The 10,000-nt window shown below is 44.3% G+C and overlaps 1 pseudogene across 1 annotated transcript in view; it reads right to left on the reverse strand.

Moving 5' to 3' along the window:
• LOC308313428 (protein jagged-1a-like) overlaps positions 1-10,000 on the reverse strand; it is a 51,148-nt pseudogene that overhangs the window by 41,070 nt on the left and 78 nt on the right. The window contains exons 1-2 of the transcript XR_013966197.1: positions 9,748-10,000; positions 7,615-7,962 (exon numbers count right to left, since the gene is read on the reverse strand). The exon at positions 9,748-10,000 is cut by the window's right edge and continues 78 nt beyond it. The product of XR_013966197.1 is annotated as a protein jagged-1a-like (transcript). The remainder of the gene's footprint in view (positions 1-7,614; positions 7,963-9,747) is intronic.

Here is a 10,000-nt window from a genome sequence, read left to right on the forward strand (position 1 = left end):
GTCGGCGTTCATATTTACGACAAAACACGCAAAGTTGGGATATGGAGATTAAAAAGGGGTTTCTCGGCGAGGATATACTGTCTGAAAGCATAATGTACATCATCATGCACAGTATATACCTGCTCATGAAACAATAGTGTTTTTAGGGACTTGGGGAGCGCCAATAGCCATGTTCCTGCATACTGGCTCTGATGCCTTCATGACAACCTTTCGGTGCATGTCACTCCCCAACTCTCTCTCTCTCTCTCCCTGTTTCCTGCAGTGTCTCTCTACGCTGTGGACTATCAATAAAGGCAAAGAAAAGCCTGCAGGAGAAAAATAACTTTAAAGGTTTCAAAGGGGGTTTTGTCCTTGACAATGCAACTAAAAGGTCAAAGCAGCGCATCGGTCTGAGAGGAGATCAGTAACGCGTAGTCATCGTCTTCATAGCCTTCATTGCCTGAAAGCCTTTTCAGAAACGCTGACCCCAGAACAGCATTGGTTCTCCTATACTGGTGGTGACTGGTCGTCTGTTAGGATAATAATACAAGTGGGCCCCCAAATAATCAAATAATTGGGAAATACAATATTAAAATGTAAAGAAAATGTCATGACTTTTTTTCTTCTTGAAAGGTTTTTGTTTTCATTGTGATACCAATAAATATAAAGGAACTATATACTACGTTCGTTCCACTCATCCAAGACGGACTATAGTATCGATTCATTGATACGTGCTCCAGAAAAGGTTGAGATCCAAACTGTGCTATATAGCCCATTTTGGTGTTAGCATTATGTTACGCTTTAGCTATTGAAAAATAGCAGATCTACAACAAGCTCATAGCGCACCACCACCACCACCACTACGAGCTTGTAGGTCTGCTATTTCTTTTTAAACCGAAGAACCACTGACATAGAAGAAACATATAGAATCTGATCTCAGGTCAAAAATGGGCTAGAGAAACCACAGTAACAGCTAAGCACTGCAGGCCCTCGCAGGTAAACCACTCCTCCTCTACACCCCTCCCTCCCCCCCCTCTCTCTGTCTCCCTCCCCCTCCCCCCTTTCTCTCTGTCCCCCCTTTCTTTTCCCCAGCAGGAAGCCCCCGTTGCCAGGCAACCGCCCCCCCCCCCCCCAAAAAAAAAACATCCAATCACTTGGTTCCACCAAGAGATCTGGCTTCTCTTCACTCAAAAGCCAAATTCAGGCGATAAGACAAAAAAATCCTATCCCGTGGAAAAAAGAAAAGAAAAGAAAAGATAAAAAAAGAAAAAAAGTTTCCCCCGATGGTTTCAAATTCTTTGTGAAACGTCCCCAGCTGGAGCGTTCTGTGTGTCTGTCTCTCTCTCTCTCTCTCTCTGTACGCGGGAGTCTTATTTCAAACGTGACACGTTAAAAAAAAGTGAAACACAAACACAAAAGATATAACCTTTAGAATTAGGAAAATAAGACAAAGGCGATAACGTCCCAGGATGACAGAATGAATATCTACACTGCAAAGCTCTGTCCGAAAAGTCCCCTTTTCAAATTAAACCGCTGTCGTGGACCTCAGGATTGTAATCAAGGAGGAACACAAAGAAACAGGCACACACTCCCATGACACCAATTAAACTCGGGCTCAGATCCGCAGCACCTTTTAACCCATCTAGAGGCCTGACGTCGAAATAAAATAAAAAATAAGTCTTCTGAAATGAATATATATTCAAAGATTTGTGCCGCATTGCCACGGTTAAAGAAAAATCGCAGACCTACAAGTCTGCTATTTTTCAATAGCTAAAATTATAACATAATGTTATGTAACCACCAAAAGGGGTCCCCCCCGCTCAAAAGGGTTTAAACATTTCTCTGCTGTTGTCTCTTGACTCTGGAACAGTGATCATCGCCATGCTGGTTTGTGGTGGACATTTTTGTCAAAATGTAATTTTTTTGCCACGCACGTATACAAAATGAGTGAACATTAATATCAGCAGAAGCACATGCACAAGAGCTCTGAATGACCATAACAGGTCTTGTAACTGAGAGTGTATACAAACGGAACCCGTATTTGGTTAATTTCTTTTGTATTTTTTACACTTAGAATTAAGTGGGTCCACTTTGGACCCCTAAAATGCCATACTTTTGTAGTGCATAAGTGTCAGACATCTTCTGCAGAAAGCCTGGAGAATTGACATTGACATAAAGTCAAAATAAGAACATTATAATAATGGCGTGTAAAGAATTGTCACGGACAAGACCAACTCTTTGCCACAGTGTCCACAGACACACATGTGTATGTAATGGACACATCGATGACCCCTGTTCTAGAATCATCTCTCATCCCAGATAAAGACCCACCTTTCCTCTATTGCTTTGATCTCAACTCTGAATTTGACCCATGGTTTGTTATGCTATTGGGATGTGTATACGTATATGACTTTGATATTAGTTTTCATTTTGTGGACTGTATATGATTTAAAATGGAGATAATTTCAGGTTTTGTCATCCTTCTGTTGACTTGATATGAACCCTATAGTGTTCCTATCGGGGAGGGCAGGGTATGAAAATAGCAGATCTATACAAGATCCCCAACGTGCTGCATTACAACGCATGGTCAGCTTGTAGATTGGCTATTTTTGCTAGCGATGGGAGATTAATGGACGATTCTAGTTTTTTTTTTTTAGATTAATCAATCAGACCTTTAACAGATGAACAAGCCCCCAAAGTAACAGCTTTAACAGATCTACAAGCTCACAATAATAAGTATAACGGTATTTAAGTTAAATCTGACTTGCCTATTATGAAGCCTGCAGTGCAGACACCCTGTTACATGTATTTTTTCAGAATATAGACAACATTATTATATAATCTTTCAATACAGAATGAGATCACATATCGACGTCGGTGTTATTATCGGTTATCGGCCATATAACAGCAATTCATTATACCGGGATAATTTTTGCAAAATAAATTTGGTTGTATAGAGCGGAAAAGAGTGACTGTACAGTCAGTCGCCCATCTCAGTGGTCTTGTGGTCAGTGGAGTGTCCTGAGACTGGGAGGTATATAGGGCGTTTGATTCCCATAAAAAAAAATGGTACCCAATAATGCCTCCCTGCTTGGCACTATCAGCATCCTGTGACATACCAGTGTCATGTCCGCGCGGGGGGGGGGGGGGGGGGATGTACTTGGACATCAAGCCGCCTGCCCGCCCGGCCTCACACCACATATACGTTTAGCTTGAAACGTTTAGCAGTTTCCTGGGGCATGCATTGTGTGTTAACGCGCTGCGTTAAGATAAGCCACAGGTGTTTTACGGCCCCCGCTCTAACAGCGGGCCATTGTCGTCGCCCCCCCCCCGCCAGTCAGTCAGTCAGTCATTGTCCACGTTTAGGGTGACGTTGTAATAAAAAGGGACTATATACGCCATCAGGGGAGACGCGCCCTGCAGCACATGCAGCCTGCAGGCCTCCGCCGTTCCCTTCCATTGTTGGTCTTATTTACAGTATCTCTGTCTGTATCCTGCTACTGTATATCCACCAGCATTAACCCCCCCCCCCCCCCCACCCCCGGGGATCATTAAAGGTGATACTTTCTTTGTTACAGTAAGAATTGATTGTTGAATAGCTCTATACATTCCCATGGCAATCATTACTGACTGTAGTGTTTGTTCAGTAACAGGGGGGGGGGGGGGGGGGGTCTTTGCGTCTCTCTGGCTCTTTTAGTTAACTAGAAGAAAATGCATTTTCAGGTCTGGATATACCTAATTCCTGACAATTAGGAGAGAGAACTCGTGTGTGTGCGTGTGTTTCATCTGTCTGATAGCATTAAGCTCTTGTAATTATGTTCAGATTGGAATCAGAATAGGTTCCATCAAGTCTGTGAGCTATATGTCGTACAGCCAGATTATAAATTAAGGACAGGGAAACAACTAGTTTCAGTATAAGTTATAAGGACAGGGAACCAACTAGTTTCAGTATAAGTTAAGGACAGGGAACCAACTAGTTTCAATATAAGTTATAAGGACAGGGAACCAACTAGTTTCAGTATAAGTTAAGGACAGGGAACCAACTAGTTTCAGTATAAGTTATAAGGACAGGGAACCAACTAGTTTCAGTATAAGTTAAGGACAGGGAACCAACTAGTTTCAGTATAAGATAAGGACAGGGAACCAACTAGTTTCAGTATAAGTTATAAGGACAGGGAACCAACTAGTTTCAGTATAAGTTAAGGACAGGGAACCAACTAGTTTCAGTATAAGTTAAGGACAGGGAACCAACTAGTTTCAGTATAAGTTATAAGGACAGGGAACCAACTAGTTTCAGTATAAGTTAAGGACAGGGAACCGACTAGTTTCAGTATAAGTTAAGGACAGGGAACCGACTAGTTTCAGTATAAGTTAAGGACAGGGAACCGACTAGTTTCAGTATAAGTTATAAGGACAGGGAACCAACTAGTTTCAGTATAAGTTATAAGGACAGGGAACCGACTAGTTTCAGTATAAGTTAAGGACAGGGAACCAACTAGTTTCAGTATAAGTTATAAGGACAGGGAACCAACTAGTTTCAGTATAAGTTATAAGGACAGGGAACCGACTAGTTTCAGTATAAGTTAAGGACAGGGAACCAACTAGTTTCAGTATAAGTTATAAGGACAGGGAACCAACTAGTTTCAGTATAAGTTAAGGACAGGGAACCAACTAGTTTCAGTATAAGTTATAAGGACAGGGAACCGACTAGTTTCAGTATAAGTTAAGGACAGGGAACCAACTAGTTTCAGTATAAGTTAAGGACAGGGAACCGACTAGTTTCAGTATAAGTTATAAGGACAGGGAACCAACTAGTTTCAGTATAAGTTATAAGGACAGGGAACCAACTAGTTTCAGTATAAGTTAAGGACAGGGAACCAACTAGTTTCAGTATAAGTTATAAGGACAGGGAACCAACTAGTTTCAGTATAAGTTAAGGACAGGGAACCAACTAGTTTCAGTATAAGTTAAGGACAGGGAACCGACTAGTTTCAGTATAAGTTATAAGGACAGGGAACCAACTATAGTTCCAGTGGCCAGTGGTCACAGTGGCTGCTGGATTCTGTGCAAGCTCAAAAGCGCGTGGCATGGCAACATGTTCGTTGAGCTTGCAGATCTACTCTATCCGGCTGAGCAACGCTGTCATACCATGAAGTGCATAGACGACGAGGTCTAAAAATGACCTGTCGAGCAGACGACTGACTGGTGGCGTGAATGAATGGACCCTCATGTGACTCACTCACTGGATGCTACATGACCTCAACACCAACCAGCCTCTAATCAGCTTCTATTGAGAGCAGCTTATCAAATAAAACAACAACCATGGATGGCCCCATCGCCCCGCCCGGCTATACTGTTCATTATGACTCTATTACGTTTATCTATATTATACAGTCCCTTAGCCATGTAACTAAACTAACATAAAATGTAAAGTTCTGTTCCAATCTAGCCTTTTTAAATGCAAAGACCCCCAGTTTGATATAAAGCATTTTAGACCACAGAGACCCCCCTCTTACTTGAACCCCAATCTACATGTATAACGTATAAAGTCCTCAGTGTTAACTTAGCTAAGTCTGAGAGTGTAGAGAGATGGAACCAAATGGACCCGTAACAGTCAATGTGGTTCCATCTGTGGCACTCTCTACAGAGTGTCTCCACTGTAAATGAATGGGTTCAGAACCCCCTTATAAGGTGGTTCAGAAAGCACAGTTCCAAGAATCTAAAATGGAACCAGTTCTACAATCAAAGTTCTTTTGGTGGAAAAGGAAACCTCAGTAGAGGGTCCATTTGGTTCCCAGCTGTCAATCATTTAGCTGGGGACAGTGGGGGGAACCCTCTAGAACCCCCTCAAGAACCCATACTCCTATTTTACCGCTGTTTCGGCGCTGTAGTGCCGAAATGATTTCGGCTCGTCAGACATTTTCAGTAGCACCGAAGAGACGACTTTAGGGCGGTACCCCCCCGCCCCCCCCCCCCCCGAACCTCAAATTACGTCACATTGTAGGCTCTACAGCGCCGAACCGACTTTTATTCGGCTCTAAAATAGGAGTATGAACCCTTAGACGCCACGCTGGGTTAAACCAGTGAGTTGAATAATGTCAGTAGACCTTTTTTGTTTGCAACCAATCAGTGACCAGTGTAAACTACAGACGTGTATACATGACATTTGTTTTGTTTACACTGGTGAACTATACAGAACCGTTTTCCTCTCCCTGAACACGTCCAATGAATAGAGGACGCACCGCGCCTCGGTGGATAGGTGGGATAGCTGTTCACCTTCATGAGACAGAAATAATAACTAATACTTCCAATGCAACGCTGTGTCCTTTTGGGGTCTACGGTAAACCGGTATACACGTCAAGGTCAACGAACCTATACTACTGATGCTCTTATCACGTTGACAAGATAAACCAACAGAGTTTGAAGAACCCTATACTGCCAAAACCAACCGATAAACAAAACATGCGCGCGCGCTCGCATGCAACACACACAAAGACACATACGCGCACGGCGCACGCACGCACACACGCACGCACGCACACTCCTACAGTGTGGAGTCACGTGTTTTGCAGTGTGACAGCTTCAGTCAAAAGAATGCAGCCTTCATCTCCTACATGCCCAGAATCCCGCAGGTCCGTGTACTCTTGTACCACAAGACTGCGGTGGTCCTCAGACTCCCCCAGGAGTCCTTGAGGAGGGGGTTGTTAACTTATTATAGACAATGAGAGAATGTACGAGAATGACTATTCAGATCAGGTTTCACTACGGTAGACTTCTCTACTAAATATAATAATCTATCAAGGAAGTGCTATGGAGCACCCCCCCATAAGAGACTGGGGCCGGTCTAATACATAATACTTGACATGAGAATGTTTGAAAATAAGAACCACTGCATTACAGGAAACCGCCAGTGGATGTGTTACTATCTGGCAGCGGATCCCCATTTGAATAGATTTTGTCGAATAGTCGAAAGATAGTAATAATAGGCCTAATAAGTGTTTAAAAGGATCCTCGTTTAGCACGGTAACCCCTCGAAACCAAAACCAACCAGTAGTGAAACCACTCCACTTTGAGAACCAGTTGTCTAATAATCCACGTCTGTTACCATCAGCAAACTAAGAAATTTGTTTTGTTTCGACAGTTTCACAACGCAGGCAATCATACCATGTCTTGTGGTATAGGTATAGGTATAGGGGCCCTCACTGGGGGTCAGCCATGCACAGGGCCGTCGCGGCACCAAAAAGCTAATCAAAAAGGTCGTTTTGTCACGGTTTGCAGGTGTTAGGACCCCAAGTGCAGGAAACTCAAACAAAGGCAGGACAAGAAGATCACATAAACCTCACTTTACTTGGTTAATGACATGGGATAACAGAAGTACACACACTGAACATAAAACCTGACACTATAACTCAAGATCCAGCACTGAACAACAAAACACAAGGCAGAGTTTAAATAGTCACTGGAGCTCGTCGTCATCACCCAACCTGGCTGCAGCTGGTCCCCACAGGTGACGGCACTCAGGGCAATCAGAGTCAGAGGAGCAGGACTTATGGGAGAGACAGAGGGAAACTCATGGACAAACGGACGGGGCTGCAGGACGCGACCGTGAAAAAAAAAACACGTTTTTCAACTCACCGGCCAGGCGAAGCTGAACGGCAGCACGATGCGGGACCGGCTGTCACTCCTCGCTCCGCCGCCGCCGCCGCCACCGCGCAAGCTAAACGTATTCCCGCCCACCACGGGCGTGCTGGCGGAGCCGAAGCTGCAGGGTCCCGCCGAGACCACCTTCAGCTGGTACTCCTTCAGGCACGCGCGGAAGAAGGTGTCGCACTCGTCCCCGCCGCAGCCGCTAGCGGCGGCCGAGGAGGCGGAGCCCTGCCTGGCCCCGCCCCCGCCGTCGCAGCAGGCGCCCGAGCGCAGCTCTCCGTTCAGGTTGCGCATGGACAGGATCTGCAGCTCGAAGTGTCCGGAGGATGAGCCCAGCTGGTTGGTTGGTGGAGGAACACACAAAAGACAAGAAGATTATATACACTGTCGTTCTTTTTTTCAAAAATAGCCAGACCTATACAAGCTCGTAGCGCGACACTCGGTGTCGCGCTACGAGCTTGTAGATTTTCTATTTTTCAATAGCTAAAGCACAACATAATGCTAACACCAAAAGGGGTTCCCGCCCCAAAATGGGTAAGAAGATCATTAGTATACAGCATAAAGAAATAATGAAATAGCCGAGCTTGTAGATCTGTGGAACCAAAATGTAATGCCTCAAACTCCTACAATAATTCCAAGTGCTTTAGTCGTCAGGGTGGGGAACTTTTGTCAGTTCAAGTAATGAAATAATCACAGCCCGACAAGGTTGAGAACCACTGTGTTATAGAGGGATGTTTGTATTGAATGGCTTTGTGGTTAAGAGTGTCAAGGGTTCAATTCCCTGGCCCCGGGGTCTCAGGGTATATATCAGGAACGGTCGCCCCCTAAACCATCTCGCCCCTCGATTTCTTTCACGCCGACCGCTCGATGCTGCGGTTCTTGTATTCATTATTTTTTGTTTTTACTGAGAATAAACAAGTTTAGGGTTATTATAGGCATAGTTTTACTGGGGTTAAGTTTAGGTATATATAGGGTTAGGTTTATAGGCATAGTTTTACCGAGGTTAAGGTTAGGAATAAGGTTAGGTTTAACCGTTTAAGCATAATTTACTATAGTAGGTTACTTTAGGAATACCAGGCTGAGCAGGCTACCCCCGGTGCGAGTCGGTAAGGGGGGCGAGTCGTTTGGTATTCCGGGTCAGACCACACTATATAGACTATACCAACGGGACTCAAAGCCTCCCTGCTTGGCACTCGTAGCATCAAGGGTTGGATTAGGGGGTAAAGTCCCTGTGACATACTAGACATAGAGCAGTGGTTTTCAACCAGTGGTCAGGTGGACCCGGTTTGATTTTTACACTCTTAAAGAGTTAAATTATTGTTAAACATCGGCATTACTTCATTCACAAGAAGTCTACACAATTTAGAGAACGTAGAAGAGTTGTTATTTAGAGTAACGACCTCTCCTATGGTACATCAACACAGCATGGAATTGTGGATGAAAGTCCTATCATGTACCTTGATATGAAAAAGGTTGAAAACCTACTGTACTATAGAGTCAGTGGTTTACTTGGTCATCAAGCTATAGCTGTGTCAACGCTGCAGAGAACAGGAGAGGCTAGACTTCTAGAGTGTGATGTTTGTTTCATAATCAATTGAATTAGCTGAAAGTGATGAATGTGTAATATGCTATACTATGCCGGCCTGCTCAGGTTCCTGGGGGGTAAAAATACAGTGGTGGACAAAGTATATAGCCGACTCCTCAGTATTTCAGTCAAAGTATAGATAAGATACTCCTGGTCAAATATTTACTCAACTACTAATATATTTAGTGAAAGTTAAAGTACTGGAAGAGTACTTCAAGTTACATTAGCACATTAGGAAGTGCATTGTCTTTGTTTTTGCATGAAAGTAATTTTGGAATCTGTGGGTTTTTTTTGTACCCTACTACTTCGCTACTCTCTGTGGGGGAAATTCGAAAAACCACTGGCCGGTGTGTGTGTGTGTGTGTGCGTGTGTGTGTGTGTGTGTGTGTGTGTGTGTGTGTGTGTGTGTGTGTGTGTGTGTGTGTGTGTGTGTGTGTGTGTGTGTGTGTGTGTGCGTGTGCGTGTGTGTGCGTGTGTGTGTGTGTGTGTGTGTGTGTGTTTTGTTCTGTTGTCTCCAGGTGTGTCGCGTCACGTACCTGTATCCAGAGGCAGTGCAGCAGTAACATGTGCAGAGTGGAGACGACACACAGCACACATCTCCTCTGGAGGAGGACCATGATGTCGGCTCCTCTCTCCCAGGCCGACCAGTCTCTCTATATAACTCTAAAGTCCCAGTCGTCCCGTCCCGTCCCGTGCAGATATTAAATACCCCCGTCCGTCCGCCCGTCCCACCGCTGGCCACAACATGCACGATCACTTTGTACAAAAAAAAGAGAGAGCTTGGGCTTT

The sequence above is a fragment of the Protomyctophum bolini genome (assembly GCF_963924005.1).
Source record: "Protomyctophum bolini genome assembly, chromosome: 3".
Classification (NCBI taxonomy): Eukaryota; Metazoa; Chordata; class Actinopteri; order Myctophiformes; family Myctophidae; genus Protomyctophum; species Protomyctophum bolini.